This window comes from Pleurodeles waltl, chromosome 8, assembly GCF_031143425.1.
Source record: "Pleurodeles waltl isolate 20211129_DDA chromosome 8, aPleWal1.hap1.20221129, whole genome shotgun sequence".
In the NCBI taxonomy this organism is placed as follows: Eukaryota; Metazoa; Chordata; class Amphibia; order Caudata; family Salamandridae; genus Pleurodeles; species Pleurodeles waltl.
In genome coordinates, this window is record NC_090447.1 from 522,922,439 (window position 1) to 522,948,928 (window position 26,490).

A 26,490-nucleotide genomic window follows, 5' to 3' on the forward strand; every position below is an offset into this window, starting at 1 on the left:
ATTGTGAACCAGAATGAACGGAATCTTGAGTATGAGGGTCAGGATGACTAGGAACAGGACTAGGGCCGGTAGGATGGACAAGAGAACGAGGATGATGACAGGGTCATGACCTGGAAGAGGATTAGGTGAAAATATAAGAGGGATCATGAATCTGAAAGAGGGAAGGACATGCACACCATGAAAGGGATATGGCCAGGAGGAAAACAAGTTGGAAAATGACAAGAAGAAGAAATACTAAGTGGGGGCTGACCAGGAGGAGGATGAGGATGAGGGGGAGGACGCAGAAGAGGAGGCCAAGATGATTTGAGGCCACAAGTATAAGGAGCTGCCTTAATTACAGAGTTCATGCCTATTATAAGCGAATCTCGATCACTCCTTTTAGAGCACTGCCACTGTAAACACCCCTCCTCAGCCTACTTAAACCACTACTTAACCCCCTCAATTTTCTTAAAATGCAGCCTGTGACCAATTATAAGTACTCCAAATAGCTTTTCTATTCCATTTGTCCTTGTTCCCTCCATCTTTGGTGGCTGGTGTTTGTCGTAATGATGCAGAGGCTGACGGTCATGGGCTGGGCTTCTCATGAAGCAGACTCTCATGGCTCCATGCCTTTGAGTCACCCCCTTTCACCTGCACCCTATGTATGGCATTGCAGAGAAACGGTTTTTATTTGCCAGGGTTGACTTTTGTAACTTGCACATCCTTTCATACTTGTTGGCTAGGAACCCTTTTGGAATGAGGGAAGGATGACAAGCGATAAAGCTCTTTTTTGGTCCATCAGATGCATTTCAAGGTATAAAACTGAAAATGAAAACCTAATATCAGGATATGGGCGATGCTAAAGTACAGGATAAGCTGCTCTTAGGAAGATACCATTAGACGATCCAGGACATTGTAATTCTATATTATTTCGTTCAGAGTTCAACGCTAAAGCCCTAACAGGTCCTTTATGGGGCGTTTAAACTCATTATGGTTAATTAAGTCCATTTCCTGAGCTAAATTTAAAAAACAACTCTATCTTGTTTATAGTTACAAGTTAATACTATCGCATCATTACGTAAGACTTTGTTTATTGGCCCAAACGTCTGGCAGGGAAAAGGCCTTCATGTTATGTAATTGTGGTTTCGAGAGGGGCAGGAATGGCGAGGGCGCGAAGGCCGGAACATGTTTATCTTGTCTCGAGGCTTTGACAAAATCCAGCTGTGATTACGGTCACGTAGATTGGAAAGAGAAAGAGGACAGCTAAAAAAAAAAAAATATATATATATATATATATGTATACATATATATATATTAAACACGTTTGAGAGGGCGTGCCGTGGTCCGTTCACTAAGAAGGCTTCCCAAAATTCATACTTTGGTTTTTATGAGTGTAACGTGTCCGATAACGTTGAAAGGCTAGCCAACACTTGAAGTGTTCACTTTCCAGATCACTGCCACGAGAACCAATTTTACTCTCGCACGTCTGAGAACCCTTGAATGATGCGCAGATGTTTGACTCGCAAGCGAAAACGTTATTTTGCTTCGGGAGTGCCTCCTTCGACTACAAGAGGGGCAGTTGTCGTGGCCTTTCCACTCAGTGGCGACCCCTATGGCTCTGTTCCTTGAAGTTGGAAAGAGGGTTCATTACCATAAATGCTAGCAGCTGACATCTGTTGCTGTTCTGGGTTTGAATCATGGCAAGGCCACCTCAGCCTTCCATTTGTCCGTGATCAGTTAATTGAGTTCCATCCTTTGCTTAATTGTGACACCTGTTATTTGCAGTGCTAAGAGATGAAGAAAAACTGGGTATGAAGTGCTATATTAAAAAAAACAAGTCATTATCACATACCGCACTGTCACGTATTGCCAGTGGTCATCAAGTGCAGTAACACATATTTTGAGTGTAGTTGTCTTCAACCGTGCCCAATATCCACAGAAACCCATCTCCAAAAATATTGTATCTGTAAACTAGAAAGCATGAAACTTCCTATGAATGGAATCAATGGAATTTCGTGTGTGGGGGTGCATTCAAGAACACATTCCCCAAATTAAATAAAAAACTTTCGTAGTTGGGAGCCTCAAAAAAAGATAAAGCTACACTTCCTTCAATGGAGCTGACACACCGAAGGATCCACTGAAGGCAGAAAGATCCTGCCTATGTGGCAGGATCTCTAAGTATGGTGGGAGGTCTTCCTCTGGGATCACTGACAGAACATCAGAAACAAAAACAGAATATCATGTTAAAGATATTGAGGACCAAAATATTGAAAAGGTAAGTGCAAATAGGTATGTATAGATTTACTATTCTTAACTCCACATCTACGTACTTTGAAGATATGTTTATTGTAAAGGTATATATATGTGGAAATATATATAGTAAAACTTGACATACCTATAGAAATTTACCTTCACAATAATTTTGTCCTCAATATTCTCTACATGATATTTAGTCCCATGATATTTCTGTTTCCGATATTCTATCTACACACCTTCCACTGGAAAGGACTAGGACTCAGCGGACCTGGTAGCCTGGCACACTGACTGACATACTTTAAATGACTAAGGGACTCATTTACAACATTTTGATGCAGGGCAGCGCTGCAAACCTTCTTGCTGCACTGCCCTACGTCAAAACAAAAGGTCAGGAATGCACTGTTTCTACAAGAAAAAGCAAGATGGTGATCAGTGTTGAGTCAAAAGAGGTAAAAAAGCAAGATGTGTCATGGCCAGAAATTGGGCTATAGAATCATGAATGTCTCTATATAATTTTGTTGTACATATTATTATATTAACAACATAAAACATACTTTTAATAATCATACCCCTCTCTAATTGTTTAAACATGTTCCTAGTTGAGTTGTATGAATTTCATGTAGCAAAACAGGCAACACAAAGGCATGTTTATGGTACCATATTCATGTGGGTTTGCCAACTATGTAGCTTCAATGTGTACTCATTTTTAACATAGGTCGTTGTTCCACAATGCTTGGTAAAACTCTAATTATGTGAAAATGGTATCTGTGGCCTCTTTCATATTGTAAGTAGGGTTGAAACTGACCTTGGTCCAGGAAGTTACGTTTTTTTCTAGGTATATCTTGAAGCAATTTTCATGGTCAAAAGACTTATGTAAGGGGAGTAGCATACATTAATACTGGCATGAAAAGACCCTTACTGCCCATTCTCACAAGGACAAGTCAAAATCAAACTTAAAAATCACCTGGGGATCCTCAGGAAGTAGGAGGCCAAATATGTGAAATAACGAGGAATAATATATCCCTTCCCAAGGATAGGCAAGGAAGATGCTTGGTGGATGTGGCACCTTTATAACATGCCAAGTTTATGAGGGAATGTAACGGTCAACTGTCTCAGCTTGCTTAAACCCAGGGAGGATGAATAAGTGACAGAACTACCATAAAATATATTTTTCAATTATACCTTGGTGTAAAGATTCACAAAAGCAAAGACATCTGAAAAGAAGTTCTTAGGAGATACGTGGAATAACCAAATTGGGTTTCACCCTCTACAACACAAGAAAGGCGACGTTTTCATGTGTTTATTATTTTGTTTGTTTGCATATTTTCTGTTTAGTTATTTATTTATTATAGCACATTTATCCCAGGTGTTTGACAACAAATACAGGAAGGTGCACAAGAGAATGGAAATAGTCAAATGACTAATCCTGATTTTATGAAGACACCAAGGCCCTAATTTCGAGTAGCACAACGGCTGGGTGGATTTAGTGCACAGTAAGTTTTAATGGAAATATACTGCTACTGTGCAGCAGTAAAATTTACCACCCTACTATGATTTTGCCCATCTGCACAGGAAGTGACATCACTGGATTTTCCATCATCAATTTGCCTAGGAAATTACATCACTGCACTGCTGTTGTGCCGAAGGTACCCCAAAGGCATGCCTGTCTGCGCTCGTCCATGCCTGGACCATGCCAGCGCCAGGAGCTCTGGTTCTCTCCCCACACACTGCTACCTTGACGTGCTCCTTCGTGCTCTCAACCCAGCCGCCTCTTGTTGCACTGCTGCCACATTACACCACACAACATGGAAGGAGTGTTCACATGCGCCTCCTGCAAGTTCTCATGCACACTCCCAAACCCAACATTCACCACTCCTACACCAACAGCACCCAGCACCCCACTCACTCACACTGAAACAAACCAGCCACCCACTCACACACAGCAAACACCACCCACACAACATTTCACACTCCCATGCATGCAACTGCTTGCTCACCAAACATGCCACAGAGATACAGGAACCTAGTGCACAACCACCCTCCAGACCTGCTCTTTCTCACGGAAACAAGGCTAAATTCAATTATGCACCAGATGTCACTACAGCCATCCCCACTAGCTACAAGATCACCAGGCAAAGCTGTTAGCAGAAGCCTGGAGGTGGAGTCATCATCATATTCAAAAATACCATCAGCTCCACCACTTACATGGACATCCCCACCAGCTACACGGAACACCTTACGTTGAAGATACTCATCACAGTCAACTTCTCCCTGGGCGGAATCCTCGTATACATACCATCAGGACTGCATCAATTTAACCAGCAATATCACACACTCCATTGCACACCTCATCATCAATGCCAGCACGTTTATATTCATCAGATACCTTAACTTTCACCTAAAAGGCTATATTGACCCAAACTCTACGGCCTTTCTTGAAAACATCACAAGCCTTAGCCTCACCCAGCATGTTACCAAACCCTTTATTAGCCTGACCAGAGGCTTGTTGGTACACAGAGGAACTCGGGCTGAAGAAATGCCACTGCAACTGGACCACAAATGGAGAACAAGTCAAGATACCACAAGTAAAGACATCTTCAAATCAGCCCTAAAATGCAACCACCAGCAGATACGAAACACCAAGGGCACAGCTCTTGCAGATCACATCCACGCTGGCACTAACAACAGCAAGAAAATGTTCGCCCTCATCAAAGATTTCACTGCACCTCATGCCTCCTCCAGCAACATCACCCCCTCATAAGACCTTTGCAACACGCTCAACAAAATCACCTCTATATATATCAACTTTGATCCACAACCAGACCCTTTACTATTGTAACTCAACTTCTCATCAAAGCAAAAGAATGAACAATGACCTTGTAGCCCACTGCCACTATTGTTGAAATCGCTGCTATCATGAATACCATCATCTCGGGGGCCCCATCTGACCCTTGCCCCCACCATGCTAAAGGACTCCTACTGATCAGTTAAAATCTAACACCCATCCTCAATGCCATCATCAATTTAGTCACATTCCTTGACACCTGGAAACATGCCACCATCATGACCCTGCTCACGAAACCATCTGCTGCTGACCCAGCAATGCTTTCCAACTACAGATCCATCTCCCTCCTATCATACCCAGCAAAGGCCTTAGAGAAACTAACCAGTAGATGCCTTGAAGAGAACCTCAGCAACCACCAGGTTCTCAATGCCACACTGATTCAGGCATAACCACAGAACAAAACCAGCACTCATCACTGCCAAACACAACATCCACATGATCCTTGACGGAGGAGACACAGCAGCCCTCATTCTCGTGGGCCTGTCTGCAGCATTTGACATGGTCTTATATCCGATCTTCATCAGGGGCCTGCATGTGATTGGCATTAAAATCCCGCTCTCTGCGGGATCTGCTCCTTCTTAATAAATAGAACACAAGCACGCTTAGCGCCATTATTTAAGGCCCCCTTCCCCCCGTGCTTGATTTTAGCACAGGGGATAAATATGGCACTAAGGCCATATCGTCATTTTTTGCACAGGAACGCCTACCTTGCATCTCATTGACACAAGGTAGTTTCCCGCAAGCAAAAAATGACTTTAACTCCAAAACTTTGGCGCTAGATGGGTCTCACGCCAAAGTATAAGTATGGAGTTAGGTTTGCACTGAATTTGCATAAAAAAATACACAAATTCGGCACAAAACAAGTATAAATCTGGGCCTTAGTTCACCACCTGCATGGTCAAAGTCGCTAACTGGATAAAAGTCAACTGTCCAAGCTCAACACTGAAGTAGAGATCTTTGACAAGAATACCCAACCATAGGACTCTAACTGGTGGACAGTCAAACACGAACCCACACCCACACCTTGAACTCATGCCAGAAACCTCAGAATAATTGTCAACAGCAAACTGGATATGACCTCATAAGTCAACGCTGATAGTGCATCTTGCTTCCAAACCCTGGAGATGTTGAGGAAGATCTTCAAATGGCTCCCAAGAAACACTAGAAAAACGTCACACATGCCCTAGTCACCAGCAAGTTCAACTAGGGGAATACTCTCTATGCTAGGATCACAAAGCAACTCACTAGAAGACTACAAACCAGACAAAATTCAGCAGACAGACCTGTCCTCAACCTCCCACACAGAAATCATATCACACCACTCCTCAAGGAGCTCCACTCCACACCCAATACACCAATAATGTCACTTCAGACTCCTCACACACACATTCAAGGCACTACACAACTTAGGCCCCACCTACCCGAACAGTCCCATCTCTTTCCACCGACTACCCAGATACTTACAGTCCACAGGACTCCTATTCGCACACATCCCACACATGCACAGAAGCAGGTCAGAAGGACAGGCGTTCTCTTACATTGCTTTTAAAGCGTGTAACAGCCTCGCACTCCACATCAGAGGCTCCTTCTCTCTTCTTTAATTCCACAAGAAGCTGAAGACCTGGCTTCTCAATTAAACATCCTATCATAAGTATGGCTAGACACGCACACCTGCTCGCAGGTGATAATGTAATTAACAAATACACATGACACACAATTTTGACTTGTGTCCCATAGAATAACTATATGGGATTGATTTTTCCATTGTAAACACCACAAGGGATTTGCCATTGCATGTTTTTTTCCAAAATACATTTACGCCTGCTCTCAGAAGGTAGTAAATATATATGGGGCCAACGTGTTGGGTGTGGGAGGAGATAGGAGGATGGGAGGAGTACTGGGGAGAAGGCAAAGGAATAAAAGCAGAAATAGATTTGACTGCTGGAGCAGCCAAGGCCTCATGCTATTTGCTGGAAAATGCAGGCCATGTCCTTCCACACCCTGTAAAACCTGTGCAGAAAAGCTTAACCAGTAGTAATTAGGCGGAGCGAAGTTAAGGCATAAAAGCATTCATTAATTTAGATCTGCCTGACTTGTAATCAGGCCCCAAGATTTCAGCTGTCTTTTAAAGCTCACCATGAACAGGCTGTTCTTACAAGCCCATACTTGGTGTACTGCATGTTGTGTAGAATGCTTAGTAGGGATCAAATATGCCCTCTCCCATTCATATAACATGTGGGTAAACCCAAGTGAGATACTGGGACTCACGGTACGATTATTTAGGCACCAGAGTAATCTATGTTAATGAGCTATAGGTCGATTTTTGATGAAAGTGAGTATAATGTAATGAGGTTAAATAAAGTTATTGTTGGATCACACAGGTAATGTATGGACGTTTATTGTGTGACAGCATACAAGGATATGTTCACAGACCACTCTTGAACCCAAGTGGAAGCTATGTACCTTAGAAGAAGTAGATGCAGTGCCACCAGACAAACTCTACAGTAACAATTTAAGAGACCAAGGGGGTTATTACAACTTTGGAGGAGGTGTTAATCCGTCCCAAAAGTGACGGTAAAGTGACGGATATACCACCAGCCGTATTACGAGTCCATTATATCCTATGGAACTCGTAATACGGCTGGAGGTATATCCATCACATTTGGGACGGATTAACACCTCCTCCAAAGTTGTAATAACTCCCCAAGTTTTTAGTGAGTGTGCTCTGTGCACATATGGAATACATTACATTAACTTGCAAGTTTATTTGGGTGCCAAACTATGTGAACCATTCAATGATGAGGCTGGTGAGAGACCCCCAGAAGTGTCTAAGATGGAACAAATTAGTGGTCACATTTGTAATGCCAAGAATCAACAGAGGGAGCAGTCAATCTGTAGTCCTACTTTCCAGATGAGATCCGAATCATCTGAGGACTTCACTTGCATCTCTCTCTGTTTTCCCACTCCCAAAATTAGTGTGTCATTGTGTCAGGAGGGGTCAATGTCCCCTTCCTTTAGCCTGTGTTTTGGTATTTCCTGTTATACCTTTCCTTTCCATATATCACTCTTGTAGGACCATATTGGTGTCTCCCTGCTCCATTGTGCATGTCCATCTGCTTTGAGTGTGTGTTTTCACTGATTCAAAAATAATCCACCAGACGACTAAGTTTTTAAATTTTATTTGAAAGACCCTCACCCACTTGTATTAGTGACATGGTTCATCATCAGGTTTCATACTGGTCCTTATAAACCTGAATGTGCTCAACCATTTTCTGGGGAGCATTTTGGATATTGCTTAACTGGGTTCTTCAAATTAAAATACATCGGGTAACATTTAAAGTGCATTATATAACACAAACATTTAGGTTAACTTTGTTATGCATGTGTGTGCAGCCAGGAACTCTGTTAGGCAGAAATAGGAGTAGAGGCTGCATGACACCCTTGATATGAGTGTTATTACTTGTCCGTGTCTCCCATGTTTTCTTGTGAAGCAACACCCATAATAATACCAATGCACTTACATGTGCTTCCAGTACGGGACAAAGTAAGCCTCCATGTTTGTGTTATATTTTGTCCTCTAAAGATTGTCCAACCAATAGGGACAGGACAGGACACAACAAATTGCTTGTGTCTAAGTGGAATTTGTCCATACAGTGTTAACATGTGTAACAAACATGAAACAGTGAAGTGATACAACATGTGCCACATTATGCTGCATATTTTTCCTTTTCTTGCCACATAATTACTACATAATTTGGTCCTCCCCTGACACATAATTCCAATTCTCTGTTCTTAGGTCCTTTTCAGATCAGAAGAAATGGTACTCATAAGACACCCTCTCTTTTGGGAAATCACGCACACAAAATAAATAACTTTTTATTGTATTAAAGAAAAACTTACAGTATATCTCACATATATTATTTTGTCCATTAGAGCTTTGATACCAGAAGGCCCTAAAATTACAAAACATATCAATCAAATGTTAGTCATTGCTGTATCAAGAGGAAAACGAAGGAGCATGAATTACTAAAACTAAACTATTTATATTTTTCCTGTAAATAGTAATACACAACCTGGTCTATAATTTTTTAATATGTATGTAATAGACTTGGGAAAGTGGTGAATGGTTTGTTCCAACGAGAGGTTGCACGTAGCAATAGAAGTCTGAAGAGGTTTAGGACCAACAAAAATTTGAATTATCTGTAAATCCCAGCTTCCACAAGCCAGGTGGTCCCCAGCAAAAAGAATTGGAGCGACTTCAGTGAGCAAAAGCAAGGCAGAAATTCATAGAAGTCTACACACAGGCATCTATTGTAGATCACATGATTTTGTAAAGTAAAGGGGCGTACACAGTTGTATGTTATCTTGAATACAAAAGAAGAAAACGTTCAGACTGTACTAAGAATGTAAACCTTTCCCACTGAGCATGCTGAACCTCATTTCTTATATTGGGAGCCAAGATATGAACAAGAGGCTCTAAATGTCGTAGACAATTGAGCTAGAGATAAACTTGCTCACAGAAAAATACAATAACACCTTCCCTGAGATTGTGATTAACGTCCCTGTTAAAACTAAAAAGCTATAAAGGAAAACTCTGCCAAGTGATTTTCAAAATAACTACCAGAAGAACAGATATCTCTTAGATCAGTGGAAGTTTTTGGTGTCAAAAACTTTCTAAGAGGAATCTAGAAATTTTACATAATGAGCAAAATAAAATTTCAAAAAGCATATCCTACAGACCAAAAAAAATCAGTAAAAAAGATAAACTTAACACAAATAAGCCAAAGAAACTATTTGGTGGTACTAAAAAGACAACAATCCACTAGGCATTTTCAAGTCCATAATACCAAAGAAGACTGTGTAAAAATTCTCCAAAGTCTTTAATGAAAAAGTAAAAAAGAGATCGCGCGCCGGAGCAGCTAAGATGGCCGCTAGGTAACGGCGCTCCCAAGCTGCCGAGGTCGTTTTGATATCGGAGGGAGGCATTTTTGACAGCTGACTCATTTCTTTTCCAGAATTTGGTGAGGGAACGTGCAGGGAGCAGTATGGTGAGTTTTTTTTTATTTTTTAACTCTGGTATTTTACAGAGTTTAATCTTTTCAACCTGCTGCTCCCTTTCTCACAAAAATGCGGCCGCCATTTTGAGAGGACTATTTTCATTATTTAAAAATGTTTTCTTTTTTCTCATTTGGCTATTTTAATTAATGTGGAGAACTTAATACTTTTTTGACCTTCTTGGATGTCATCTTTGAAGTTGTTATAGACATTTTATTCTGGATTTTCTAATATAATTTTCAATATTTGTCCTCTGAGGTGACCTAATCGGCGTTGCAGGAACATTAACTAAAATACTGTATTAAATATACACTGTGTTGTAAAGACTCCAGGGGCAACAAAAGAGTTAAAAAAGACCCATCCTCTCCAACTAAGTCTCCATTGCCTCTCACAATGGATGACATTATGGATGAGCTTATGTTAATAAAGCCTTTTGTTATGGAGACAAATATTGCATTACAGCGAATTGAAGAGAAATGGTCACGTCTGGATTCTAGACTTTCTGAGGTGGAACAGAGGATCAGTGACATACAGGATACTACTATTAAAGTTGATAATCTGACTAAGGAAGTCATACTACTTAAAAAACAGACAGAAGATTTGGAAAATCGTAATCGGCTAAATAATCTTCGCATTTATGGCATTCCGGAAAACTCAGAAGGCCAAGATTTGATAACATTCTTGCAAACTCATATTCCAAAGATTGTTGGTCTACAGAATACTACCGCTCTCAACATTCAGAGAGCCCATCGTATTGGTCCCCCTTCTACATCAAAACCAAGAGGAATTATCGCCCTCTTTCTACAATACTCAGATTTAATGACTGTTTTAACTGCCGCCAAACAACGTAAACAAATGTTGTGGTCGGGCCAAAAGATTTTCTTTAGCCAGGATGTGGCCACAGCGACAGCCAAAAGAAGGAAAGAATTTCCGGATCTCCGACCAGCTTTAAGATCTATGAATGCTAGATTTGGCCTCATTCACCCTTGTTTCTTTAAGGTTACCTTCAAGGACAGAACAACTACTTTTGAAAATCCCTCTGATCTGAAACAGTTTATATATACTCACAAAGGGGAGGAAATGGAACTCAGCAAGACTTGATTGGTTATTGTGAAATTCTTAAATTATTTATTTCTTCTTTACGGATATTGAAACCGCTGAAATATCAAGTTGAGAAAATCCCCTTTCCGATTGTGTCTATATTCCTGTATATCTCGACATCATAGTGTTCTTTCCCTTGTTGGTAAGTCACGTCGTCAGTTGTTCATATTGTAATGTATTTATTCTGTTTCATTGTCTCTCCTCCCTCTTGTTATCCAGTTATTGTAGTTCCTCGGGGGTACTGTTGCTGATTGGCCTCTATTTTTCTTGCTCCTCCCTTCCTCCCATGCAAAATATATTTATTCTTTTTTAAGACAATTATGACTGAAGCTTCTTGGCTTTTTGTCATCTTTTTTTTCTTTTATCTATGGGGTGCTTTTGCTACCTCTTTCTTTTTCTTTCTCTCTTGTATTTTCTCCTTCTCCTTCTGTCTTTCTTTCTTCTTTTATTATTTTTTATACCTTACAATGCAAGGTTGGCATCAACAAGCAACCTCACTTAGATATATGTCCATAATTTTCCCCTCCACCTTCTTCTATGATTCACATGTTGTCTGTATCTTAGGTTTCGGTAAGGTTCTGTTGTCTAAATGTCTTCTATTATTTAAATGACCAGTCTTCGTATTATCTCATGGAATGTTAAGGGCTTGCGTAATCCAGTTAAGAAACAAAGAGTGCTCCAACATCTCTCTAAATTGAATTGTCACGTTGCTCTTGTACAAGAAACCCATCTTAAAGAGCAGGACTTTAAAAGTCTAAATAGAAACTGGGTTGGTCATGTTTTCAGTTCCTCTCCAGCTCATAATAAGAATGGGGTAATAATTTTGTTTCATAGATCTTTACAAATACAAGTTGTGGAGGAGATTAAAGATGTTATAGGTAGATGGATTTTACTGACAGTTAAAATTAATGGTATGCTGTTTTCCATTTGAAATGTTTATGGTCCAACTGGAGTAGAGCCTCAATTTTGGGTTAATTTTTCTTCTTTACTGTTGTCTTGCAACTCTGAAAATCTTGTGGTAGGAGGTGATTGCAATCAACTTATGGATCCTTTTGTAGATTGTCGTTCTCAAACTCGTTATATCCCTAATAAAATGCAAAAAGCATTTCATCAAGCAGTCTCCTCCAGAGGTTTATGTGATATATGGAGAATTGCTCATCCAGATGTATTAGAATTCACATTTTATTCTCCAGTGCATCACTCATATTCTAGAATAGATTATATATTTGCTACACAAAATGTTTTACGAACAATTTCACCTGCTGACATTGGGTCTATTCTTCTATCAGATCACGCCTCAGTAATTATTGATATGAACCTTCCAGGAAATTCCTCCTTTTCTAATCGCTGGAGGTTTAATAACACTTTATTGCAAGACCATTTATTTATTTAACAATTTACAATGTTTCTAAATAATTTTTTATGCACAATTTACCTTCTGACACTCAGATGAATTTTATATGGGATGCATTTAAAGCTACTGCTGGAGTCTTTATTATGGATTATGTTGCCAGTAAAAAGAAAGAAAATTCTAAAGTTTCCTCTCAATTGCTTACACAAATGAAGTGTCTTGAGCATGGATATTTCTCCTCTAACAAACCAGATACCTTATCCAGGTTGATTGATGCTAAAGTACAATACAATAAGCATTCTTTGGAAAGTGCATGGTGAACTCTACTCAAAATAAATTCCAAATTTTATGGGGGGAAAAATAAAGCGAGTAAACTATTGGCAAATTATTTAAAGATCAAAAAACAAAAGTCTAAAATTACTGTTATCACAGACACATTTGGAAACAGGCACACTAATGATTCAAAAATCCTGGAATGCTTTACTGACTACTTTACTACATCAGATACACCCGAAAATACTCCTAATATGACTGAAGCAGACACCTTCTTCCATTCTATTCCTTTGATACATAAAGTAGATCTGTCACTATTAGACTCTGAACTATCTGAGACAGAAATTAAAAATGCCATTACCAAACTTCCTAAAGATAAGGCCCCTGGCCCTGATGGCTTTTCAATTGAATTTTATACAACCTTTGCATCTATTTTAGTTCCAAAGTTATTAACACTTATACAATATTTCATATCACAAGATCAAGCAAAGGGCACTTTTTCTGAAGCTATGTTGTGTTTGATTCCTAAAAAGGATAAGGATTTATCCAAATGTGGTAATTATAGACCTATATCCCTTATTAATGTTTATTGTAAAATCTTTGCAAAAGTCCTAGCCTTACGGATTAATCATTTTATCCCAGACTTGATAGACATTCATCAGTCAGGTTTTGTTAAGGGGCGATACATATAGGATAATTCTAGAACTTTTCTCAATATTATCCATCTTGCTTCTAAGTCCAGGGACCTTATAGCTGCTATAATTCTAGATGCTGAAAAAGCCTTTGATAGAGTTTGTTGGGATTTTATGTTTGGAGCTTTAAAATGGCATGGTTTTAGTCCTCATATTATTAAACTTATTAGTATTTTATACTCCTCACCCTCTACATCTACTTTAGTCAATGGTAAACAATCCCATTACTTCCCCCTGCACAGAGGTACTAGACAAGATTGTCCTCTCTCACCTCTTTTATTTATATTAGCCCTTGGGCCCCTTCTAGAGAAAATACGTAGGTCATCAGATTTTTATGGTTTTAAGCATAAAGACACAGAGATTAAATTCACAGCATATGCTGTCGATATTTTGCTTTTCATCTCTAATCCTCAAAAGACTATTCTGGAATTTTTTAATTTACTACAAGAATACTCAAGTGTCTCGGGTTATAAGCTTAATGTAGACAAATCAGAGGTTTTGCCATTAAATGCTTATTGTTTACCTGACATGTTTAAAGATACTGGTTTTACGTGGAACTCTAAGCATATCAAATGCCTGGGCATATCCTATTCCAACTCTATTAAAGACACTATTTGAACTAATCTCAAAGAGGTAGAGTCAAAGATTTTGAAATTGCTTGACAGATGGTATCCTCTTTATTTAACTTGGTGGGGAAGATTGGCTACAATTAAAATGATGTTGTTGCCCATTTTAAATTTGTATTTATCTATGCTCCCAGTTAAACTTCCTTCTGTTTTTTTTAAAACTATAAATACATTATTTATGAAATTTTTATGGAACAAACGTAAATCTTGTATATCTTTAATCAAATTACAAGAACCTAGAGATAATGGAGGTGTAAATTTTCCGTGTCTTAGAAGATATCACTCTGCATTTGTTTTAAAACAAATATGGTCGTCCCTCCCTCCCACTTTTCATAATGGGACCTCTCTGTGGAGTCAATTGGAGCACTCATAAATTACACCATTTACATTTAGAGATGCAGTTCGGCTTTCAAAACCTCCTAAATCTCTTTTCTCTCCGATAATAACTCATTCTATTTCTATTGCCAAGCCATTACTTCTTGCCTCTCACTCCTCATATGAGAACCTTAGGCAAACTCCCATATGGTACAATAATGATATTAAATTTCATAATAGAACTTTAGTTTGGAAAGAGTGGATGTACAAAGGCATTATAACTTTAGATCATTTAATTTTAGATAATGCCCTACTTGAATTTCATGATATTCAACAGACATTTCATATTTCCTCTTATTACGCTGTGCAATACCAAACTCTCTTTGCTATCCTCTATAACTTGTTATCTCAATCTTTGGAGGCTCCCTCTTCTACACAGCCTATTTCCCAGCCTCATAATTTTTCCTCACAAGTCCCAGCGTCCTTTATATACAGAACCCTTACACATACCAGTCTTGTGAGACCAAAGTCTAAAATAGAATTAGCATGGGAGCAGGATTTCAATCAAAACCTTCCTGTATCTACATGGAAACAAATATGGTCAAAACTCCATACAACATCCCGTTCAGCATCTACAACCCAAACATTATTTTACTTTTATAATAGGTTGTACTATACTCCTGTAGAACTTTATAAATTTAAACTTACTACAGACAGCAAGTGTTGGTCGTGCTCTAAAGAAAACAGCCATTATATGCACATGTTTTTTGAGTGCCCTTCAGTTCATACTTTTTGGGAACAAGTTTGGGATAAAGTCAATCAGATTTTGTCCATCAATGTAACTTTCAATATATTACGTATTTTTTAGGGTAGTACCTCATCTACTTGGCATTCTCAATCACTGCTTGGAAAATTGGCTGATTTACTCATTGCTAGTGCACTGCAAATTATAACTTCTAATTGGAAAGATACCACGAAAATATCTGTTGTTGCTTGGTGGAATCTGATTTGTTATAATCACAGAATGGATCAAGCAAATGCTAATACTACTCAACTGTTAATTAAAAGGGACAAGCTGTGGCTTCCTCTCACCTCTTTTCTTTCGCAACACAAGACCTTTCATACTACTGTTAATACTTAATGGTTGCTTTATTGTAAATATGTGATTTTTAATTTGCATTGTTTAAATTTTTATTTTATTTCCTTTCTCTCTACTCTTTCTTTCTTTACTAAAACATAACAAAAATGCTATTATTCTATGGTACATTATTCTATTCCGGTTGTGTATACAAATTGTTTTTATAGGTACAATTATTTTAATGATTTTTTTAGTTACAATGTATTTATCCTATTGTACTAGTGTATGCTAACTTATTCAATAAAGCATTATTAAACAGAAAAAAGAAAAAGTAAAAAAGTTAGAGCTCTATTTTATCCCCATAAAAATCACCCAAAGATTACCAAAACCAAATAAAAGTCATCATGAATAAACCAAATATAGACGGATTTCTTTAATAAATTGAGTTTTTAAAAACGATTAAAATTTGGGCCAATTGACTAAATAAAATAATCCTTACGTTAACTAATTCTGATCAAACAAGATTCAAGCTTTATCAAAGGCTGATCAGGCAGTAACAATGTTAAACTACTGTAAATTAAAAGTCAGTTTATTAGGTCCAAATTTGTTTGCCACATCTTGCTCATATTAGATACAGAAAGAGCTTTTGGCAATGTCAATTTGACATATGCCACTGAAATTCTACTTTGAAGGAATTTTCAAGAAAATTCCCAAAGGTTATTAAAACTATGTATTCCTGGTTCCTGCTTAAAAATGAATGGATAGTTAGGCAAAAATATCAACTTCCTCAAAGGAACAAAGTAGCACTATCAACTATATACCCAATTATTTAACTTAGCTTTTCAATCTTTAGCCATTGCTATTTGGACCAGTAACTAAATCCTAGGAGTCAAAATTAGTCACTATGAATATCACTGTGTAGTTGTCAGAGTCGCCATGTTGCGGAGGTGGAGGACGATGCCTTATTCAAAGAGTTGCCCTGGGTCTTGAAACCGGATGCACCTAAATCAATGGCAAACAAGTCCCCTTTAATTTTGCAGGACTTCCAAGATAGTGACGAATGAGAAAACAGCCAAAATCAGGCATGCGGTAGCGCGACAACAGGAAGTATCTCTTTCATTGGTTGGCCAGACGGGAAGAAGGAGGAGTCTTCTTCAATGGGCTGGAGATGCCTTTTGAGACCACAGCAGGATGAGGAGAGTAGGAGAGTGATATCGTGACGTGGAGACCAGGAGCTGGAACTAGTGAGATGACCCTAAACTGAGGGGGAGCTGAGAGGAGTGCTGAACGGGAGAGAAGCCTCTGGCAGAACTCTGTGGCCACTACTCCCCAGGAAGAATGAAGCTTTCCTAGGGACGTGCTCACTTGCAATTTCGGCATGCCAAACCTGTGAAGACTGAGTCAGGGGCAGACTGGCCCCTGAAGTGAGGGATTGCTGCTACTGGAGGGCAATATTTTATGTAGGAGTTAAGCGTATGAGGCATAACTCAAAAAGGGGTTGTGTGGCATGTGAGACTCCAGGAATTCACTATCCCTGATAACTGTTCACGCATAGTGATCACCTATATTTCCCTGATAGATGTTGCACCCTTGAGATTGGGGACATTTTCCCATGTAAAGCGCAAATAAGTCTTTACATGCGCCATTGTCTTGGATAAAAAAAAGAGCGATGTGAGGAGCGCTCGAACGGGTTCTTGAACAGAGGAACCGGGTATTCTTTTTGGTTGGTTTATTTGAATTGTATTCCTCCCTTTTGATTTTATTTGTTTTTTGGTGGTTTTTTTTCAGTTTGTACATGGGCGTATAAACCGCCTGACAGGCCTAACGTCACTACCCTTTTCCTCCCTCAAAGACCCAGAGAAGAAAAGGGCACCATATTAACGCTTAAATCTGGAAATTTGCCCTGGTAAAACACTTACCTGAGATCGTTTCCTTTCCTGAGGGCGCAACTGACCCGAAAATCCTCCTAGAAGAAAAGGAGAAGAGATTTATGAAGACCACAGTGATATGCTGACTGTAAAAATAAATCACTTCTACCGAAAAACCCTAGTGTGGTGCTCTATATCACTTTTTCTTTTTCTTTTCCTTTCATTGCTACCGGTCATCCTTCTGGTAGCCTCTTCTATCTGTATTTCCTCTGCTTTCTTTCTTTTTCCTTTTTTCCTTTTCTTCCTTCTTCTTTTTCTTTTTCTTTTTTTCACTGTGACATTCCTTCTCTCTCTCTCTGTACCTAGATCTTTCTCTTTATCTTTTCACCCCTTCCCCTTTCCTTACCTCACGAACCTGCCCTATTGGCCTCCCCCTGGCTGTAGCGCACCCTGCGCAGTTTCCTCCTTTCTGCTAAGCACACTATGCGTCCTTAGCTCTCTTTCTTCTCCTTGTCCCCTCTTGCTAAACCCTTAATCTCCTCAGAGTGTGACTACAAGGGAAACCCCCCCCCCCGGTTCTAGCCAGACCAGAGGCAATACGCCCCCAGCTCCGGGGTAAGTCACAATTGCATGCATGTGTGAGTGCATTTTTTCATTTTCTCACTGATTGCTGTGTCGTGTGCTGTGGTTTGCCACCTCTCTGTCACTCTGAATTAATTGTGATTTATTTATCATTTACTATAGGCCTACCCCACCGTGAACTACCTGTTCAGGTAGGACACACACTTTCACTTTGAGCACCGTACTCATTACAGGTGCTCCGACCCTGACGAATGCCCCTGACCCACCAGCACTTAGTGAGGGCAGAAACATGTTGGTCATGTTCAACCCCTTTTAGACTCCAAGAGACATTATCCTCTAACGAGCCTTCCCCCTTAGTTTTAGTCTTACCAACATGCACCACCATTAAAACTAACAAGAGCCACCGGTGACATGTTAGGTAATTTTATTATTCACCCCCTCTGGATCACTGTAACTATCCAGACAATTCAATTTCAGCACTCCCTCTGGTTCTTTTAACCAGAGGTCGAGTCCGCCTGAGTAGTATCATCTTACTTAGGTGGGGCTAGGTGGTCATATGATGAAGCAAGACACTATTATGTGTGTGAGACCACCTAGTCCGTAAAGGAAAATCCCCTGCTACTCCTGTAGGGCAACACAGCATCCCCTATCAAGCAACCTAATGCAACCAGGAACTGGTTAAAGACTAACCCAGTCTTACCCCCTGTTCCTACTACCCCACACCTTTTGTGATTACTTTGCTCTATATCACTTGCCAAGCGACAGTAATGTTAGCAGATCATATGCTGTTAACATTGTCTTCAGCTGAGAATTCGATCCCAATATTACCTAATCTAGGGAACATTTTTAGTTTTTCTCTTGTTACAAAATACAGTGGAATAAATCCATCATAATGTCAATATCAAAACCAATGAATAAAAAATAATGTGAAAGTTGGCCATTACAATTGGAGGTGAAACAACTCACCAATCCTGGTGTAAAAATGTCTAGAGAGGTGACTCTGAAAATAAACAGATTTTATTGGAAACTTAACCTGTGACTTTGAGCATTGACAAAAACTGAGTTTTGCCCTTTGGGGTGCACGTAACACCATAAAGATGAATGTGCTTCCCAGAGTTTGTATGTTACAAAACATTTGTGCACCAGGAGAACATTCTGTGTATTTTAGGATAGAATTTTTATGAGTCTTTATCTGGCACTCAAAAAATTATTAAATTTCTTTTGTGAAAAAAAGAAAATGCCATTGAAAAACAGTGGCTTTAGTTTACCCAAGCTGAGAGGGTATTGTTTAAATCCTCTACACTAGAAACTCCAAAGTGGTCGGATCTAGAAAAAAAATCAATAAAGGAATTACTGTTTCTAATTTTATGTTTTTTTGGGGTAGACAAAAATCCTGATGTATGTGTTGACAATATGCTTTTTGTGTGACAGACCTTCAAAAGCTATATGAAAAAAGGCATTAATTACTTTAGTGTATTGGAAGCTCTTTTAAGAAACAATCTGTACATACACCTGCCAAATAAGCTTATTTTCTGGGAGAATTGCCTAAAACAATATATGCTTCTTCTACCACAAGCGATACCAGAAGAAGGCAAAAGGATCTCTTTCTGATATCTAAAACCTAAGGATGATCTACCACAGGAAGAGATATGGAACTGTTTGTGCCTGATTCTCAAAGGGAAACTTACACTTTTGTGTTAGTTTACAAATGTTTGCTATACACACAAGGATTTACAAGTAGTATCTTTAGGAATGCGTATACACTTTCATGTTAGTTTGCGATTGTTTGCTATTCACAAAAGTATTTACGAGTACTATCTTTAGGAATGCGGAGTCTTCGCACATAAAAGACCCATCTTTTATGTGCAGATACTCCGCACTTGTAATGGTACTACTCCTACATCTCTTTGTGAATAGCAAACTATCCTAAACTTACTATGAAGTGGTTTACCTTTATGAATCAGGCCCTTTGTGTCTATGTCCTGTCCTCAGAGGAATAAGAAGCACTAAACATATTTAAAAATCTATTGTACAGCCTTTATCTCTAGACGTATTTCAATACATCACAAGCTAAAAAATAAATAGGCTTCTGATTAATGGCGATACTGTCATAAAATAGAAGTAACAGGGGAAATTAATTGAATGCTGTCATCTCTGAAATAGAATGGCATAAGTCTCTACTGCATCTTCCCAAACTGTTAATCTACAGATAATGTTGGTGCAACAAATAAATACTGCAACAGATGTATTAGACTCCTTATAAATGGAAAAACGTGGTCTTCAAGAAGGAAGGAGATGTTGGAGCTCCTAAACCACAAGATGCACCCTATATCCACTTGTAATTCAAGGGCCTATCATAGTTTCCAGATGGAAAGCAGTAAATACCAAACTGAGCAGGAGCACAGAATAGAATGCCAGAAGCTTTTGTTTTAAAGACATGATAAACTTGTCACACTTGGGAATAGGGCAACAAGCATGGCTATTACAAGAGATTATGGCCCTCATTACAACCTGGCGGTTGGTGATAAAGCGGCGGTAATACCGCTAACAAGCAGAAGGTAAATAAAATGGAATTATGACCATGGCAGAAACCGCCCACACAGACAGCCACTTTAACACACCGACCGCCACGGTAACCACCTACAGCCAGACATAAGACAATGTACTGCCCACAGTATTACAAGAGGCCTACCCGCCACCTTTTCCGGGGTGGTAACAACACATCAAAAGCACAGTGGAAACAGTACACAGAAGGCAAAGGACTCACCTTTGGAGACTCAGGGAAGAACCACGCCGCCATGGAGCCCGAACTGCAGGTGTTCTCCATGCTGGTCTACCTCCTCCTACATCAGGAATACCAACGCCGGCGACGACTACCACTGTGAGTACTGCCGCCTAGCACACAGGGGAGGGGGGAGGAAAAAGAGAGTGACAGACACACGCAACATGCAACACCCCCACCCACAACAGCATACACACAAACAGATGCAACAACATTACACATCCACCCCGTACTCCTCAGGAATAATGCAAGGACAAAAGCAATTGATGGAAGTGAGTGCAATAAGATAAAATACTAGAAATGCGTCCTCAAAAAATTCAAATCAGTATTTACATATATACAAATGGAGGGACACTGGCCAGTCCATAATGTCCGTGGGCCACAGGGCTACATCACATAGGTCAAGGCCCCATCTTACTCCTGATCAACACGGAGAGAGCACTGCAGGGGCATCAGGTCGAAAATATAGGCACCTCAGGGGGAAGGGGATTGGGGGGGCACCTCAGCTGGAAGATGGTACAACACTACTTGTCCTTGAGGGGCAACATGCCCTGTGTGATGTCCTGGGGAGTGAAAAGCCACAGTCTCTCAAGAGGGTGGTTTTCCCACTGCTTGATCCTGGGGAGTGCAAAGCCACAGTCTCTCTAGTGGGTGATTTGCCCACTGCTTGGTCCTGGGGAGTGCAAAGCCACATGCTCTCTAGTGAGTGGTTTGCCCACTGCTTGGTCCTGGGGAGTGCAAAGCCACAGTCTCTCTAGTGGGTGGTTTGCCCACTGCTTAGTTCTGGGAGTGCAAAGCCACAGTCTCTCAAGTGAGTGGCTTGCCCACTGCTTGGTCCTGGGGAGTGCAAGGCCACAGTCTCTCAAGTGGATGGCTTCTCCACTGGTTCTGGAGGGGGCTTTGTGCCCACTGTGCTTCATCCTGGCAAGGAGTGGGTGAGTGGATGGCTTATTCCACTGGTTCTGGAGGGGTCCTTGTGCCTATTGAGCTTCATCCTGGCAAAGATGGGGTGAGTGGATGCCTTCTTCCACTCGTTCTGGAGGGGGCCTTGTGCCCAGTGTGCTTCATTCTGGGAAGGATGCGGTGAGTGGATGGCTTCTTCCACTGGTTCTGGAGGGGGCCTTGTGCCCAGTGAGTTTCTTCCTGTGAGGATGGGGTGAGTGGATGTCTTCTTCCACTGGTTCTGGAGGGGGCCTTGTGTCAACTGAGCTTCTTCCTGGCAAGGATGGGGTGAGTGGATACCTTCTTCCACTGGTTCTGGAGGGGGCTTTGTGCCCTGTGATGCAGCACTTGGGAGTGCAAAGTCACAGTCACTCACCTGGATGTCAACCCACATGATTTGCAGTGGTCAGGATGCACTACAGTCCATGGAGGCAGGACTACACACTGCCCGCCGGCGGCGACGGCTGCTCAGTGGTGGCAGTGCTGGTGCTTGTGTCGGTGCCGCCAGTGGTGGGGGGAGCCTCCAGCCCTTCCCCTGAAGACTTAGACGGCTGCCCACTGTGGCTGCTGGTAGTGGTGCTGGCAGTGGTGCTGGTGGTGGTGCATGTGGCGGTGCAGGTGGCAGTGCTGGTGGGGGTGCTGCCAATGGGGGGGAAAGGCTCCTACCCTTCCCCTGCAGCCTCGGACGGCTGCCCACTGGGGCTGCTGCTGCTGGCTGTAGTGCTGGTGGCGGTGCAGACAGTGGTGGGGGGAGGCTCCAGCCCTTCCCCTGCAGCCTCGGACAGCTGAAGCGCAATGGTTGGTGTTGGGGGCTCAGATTCAGTCCCAGCACCAGGCCTCCTGTCCTTCCAGCCTGCAGGGGCAGGCCCTTTGCCCTTGCCATCTGGTGGTGCCTCCTTGCCCTTGCCAGCTGGTGGTGCCCCCTTGCCCTGCCATCTGGCGGTGCCTCCTTGCCCTTGACCTTGCCAGCTGGTGGTGCCTCCTTGCCCTTCCCCTTGTAAGCTGGTGGTGCCTCCTTGCCAGCTGGTGGCACATCCTTGCCCTTCCCCTTGGCAGCTGGTGGTACATCCTTGCCCTTCCCCTTGGCAGCTGGTGGTACATCCTTGCCCTTTCCCTTGGCAGATGGTGCAGGCACACTGCCAGTGCTGATGGGTGTTTCCTTGGAGCCTCTCACACCTGCAGTAGCTGCCGAAACTACTGAGGCCGTGGACTGGGTGGCTGAGTGCTAGCCTGGGTTCTGCCCACCCTGGCCTGACGTGAAGGACGGAGGGGGGAGGGTAGGAAAGAGGTCACTGGCAGAGAGGAAAAGCTTCTTAGGGACACTGGGGCGGGAAGAGGGTGAAGATTTGGGAGTGGTGGAAGAGGGAGTGGTTGTTGGAGGTGTCTGTCTGCCGTGTTTGGGTGCAGGTGCACGGGCTGGATGCTGTTGTGAGGTGCATGGCTGTTGGGTGTCGGAGTGCTTGTGTTTGTGTACTTTGGGAGGAGGGGGTAGAGACACAGTGGGAGAGGACACAGGGGATGGATGCATGGATGTGGGGGTGGTGACTGCAAGTCAGGGGCGTGTAGTGATAGGCGTGATGGTGATGGAGGCAGTGTGTGTGGATGTAGTGCATGCAGGTGTGAGTGGAGACGCTACTGGGAAGGAGGTGGAGAACGAGGAGGAGGGGGACACAGTGGAGGGAGTGGATGTTGGTGTGTCTGCATCTGGATGGTGTTTGTGTGAGTGTCTGTGGGATGATGTGCGGTGCTTGTGTTTGCCTGAGCCACCCTGTGTGTTGTCTTGGGTGCAAGCTGGTCTGAATGTGTGCTTGGGATAGGTTGAGGTTCAGAGGACTGGGACTGGGCAGAGGAAGTTGGAGGGGGGAAGCTAGAGACAGGAACAATGGTTGCCATCAGGAAGGAGGCCTGAGCCTGCAATGATCTCTGTTGGGCCGCCATGCCAGAATGCATGCCCTCCAGGAATGCATTTGTTTGTTGCATTTGCCCTGCCAGCCCCTGGATGGCATTCACAATGGTTGACTGCCCCAAAGAGATGGATCTCAGGAGGTCAATAGCCTTCTCACTCAGGGAACAGGGCTACTTAGGGCAAGGCCTGGGGTGCCTGGGGTGCCTGGGGCAAAGGAGATGCCCACCCTCCTGGGTGAGCGGGCACGGGAAACTCGCTGAGGGGCTGCTGGGAGGGCGGTGCTGGTATGGGGGTGGCGGCTGTACATGTAGTTGGGGTGGCCACAGAGCTGTCCGCCACCACTAGGGAGCTTCCATCGGAGGAGGTATCACTTTCAGAATTGTCCCCTCCTGTCTGCGCCGTGGTGCTCCCCTTGCCCTCCGTCCCACTGGTGCCCTCACCGTCAGTGGATTCGGCCTCATGGGTCCTGTAGGATGCAGCTCCCCCCGCGCCGGTGCCTCTGCTCCTCCGCCAGATGATGCTAATGCACATTAGGACAGGATGACAAAACAAAAAGGGGGGGAAGAGACAGAGGATACACTTGGTCAATGGCAGCAACAACACCACCGTTGGCGTACACAACACACAGGGAACAGCCCTATGCACTAGGCAATGCACTACCAGTCACAATGCTAGTCACCATGCCATGGACAGCAATACCTAACGCCAATTGCAGCATACCTGAGACCCACAGAGCCCTGCCCAGTAGTGGATGCCCACTAGCTTGGTTGGCGGTGGAGTTCATCAGCCCCTGTCCAACATGGAACCTACCCTGCAATGTCCGGCCTGGCCTAGGGGCACCAACAGGCCCACATCCCCCACCCGGAGACGGGCACCCCTTCCTCGTTGGGAGGACATCCCCAGCTGGGCCTCCGCCGTCTTCCATGCCCAGCGTCTCAGGTCCTCCCACTGTTTGCGACAGTGGGTGCTCCGCCTGCCATAGACTCCCAGGGTCTACACATCCTTGGCGATGGCACGCCATATACCCTTTATCTGATGGGCGCTGACCTGCAGAGGAAATACACATAGAAAAAAGGCATCAGTCATACCGTCCGGTCTGTTACACTAATGGCCCACCATATCCCTCCCATTCCCTTACGCACATACAATGCTCACCATACATGCAGCACGCTGCCCAGGACCCTTCAACCACTCCCCATTACACGAGGCCCTCACATACAGCACTCCATGCATTCATGACCGATGCATCGTGCTCACAGTGTACTCACCTGCTGGTCTGGAGACCCATACAGCATTCGGTAATGGGGTAGGACCCCATCCACCTGTCTCTCCACCTAGGCAGTGGTAAACGCAGGGGCCCTTTCCCCAGTGACACGAGCCATGGTCGGTTCCAGACAAAGGTCACAGCACCACATGCAGTGTGGATCCTCTCCTGTTGAAGGTCAGGTAGCAAGTTAGAGAACAGATAGAAAATGTCAGTCACGTCCGTGGCGGTGCGTACCGTCACCGCCGGCGTACATCACCATTGGCTACTGTAAACCATAGGGCCTAATGAGAACCAATGAGGAGTTGCATGGTGGTACTCGACTACCTCCCGCAACGGTGCACAACGTCAGCGGCATTACCTCATTTCCACCTGTCCATCCACACAGGACAGGCACACGCCATTTCAGGGGGGGGCAGGCCATGGCACCTAACTGTGTCACAGCACACATAGGCACCATTTGGGCCTATGCAACAATATACTGTTTCTGTCACAACATGCAATGCACTGAACATTTTGGAAATGTTGAATACTGACCAGATGCTCATCGTTTTGCCCCTAGATTACAACCACTGAGGATGAATAGGAGATGGAGACATCCCCCGTGTACAGACCCCTGGTGGACTTGGCAACAATGGAGGATAGGCACATTATCCTCACCTACAGACTTGACAGGGCCACCATCCAAGAACTGTGTTCCCAATTGGAGCCAGACCTGATATCTGCTATCCGTCACCCCAATAGGATCCCCCCTCTTGTGCAAGTCCCATCTGTGCTCCATTTCTTGGCAACTGGCTCTTCCAAGTGACAGTGGGCTTGGCAGGAGGAATGTCACAGCCAATGTTCTCAATAGTGCTGACCAGAGTGTTGTCTTCCCTGATTAAACACACGCGCAGCTACATTGTTTTTCCCCAGGTGGAGGATTTGGGCACAGTGAAAGCTGACTTCTATGCAATGGGACATATCCCCAGCATTATTGGGGCTATTGCTGGTACAAATATTGCATTTGTCCCCCCTCTGAGAAAGGAACAGGTGTTCCGAAATCGAAAAAGCTTTCACTCGATAAAAGTGCAGATAGTGTGCCTGGCGGACCAGTACATCTCCCATATCAATGCAAAGTATCCTGGGTTTGTGCATGATGCGTTTATCCTGAGGAATAGCAGCATCCCAAATGTGATGGCTCAACTCCAGAGGCACAGGGTGTGGCTAATAGGTGAGCCCATGGTACCCACCCAGTATATGTTGGTGTATGGGTATGAGGTTGGCCCTAAGGGTTAGTGTCTGGCTGTCAGGATACTTCAATTCGATTTCCTCAGAAGCAGAAGATAACTCCTCAGTCCCGACATGAGGTACTCACAACAAATTTTAATCCTTCGTGCTGAGTACCCCGGAGGGGGAAAGGGGAATGGGATTGTAGAGAGACTGCCACAGAGATGATGAACGTCAGTACTCAGTCTGCCTCTTCACGTCTAAGATTGGATGCAGCACCTGCAAGAGTCACAGTCGCAATTACTAGGGACATACAACATCAGTTTTACACTTTCTACTCTTAACACTTAATTCTTTTTAATTCTA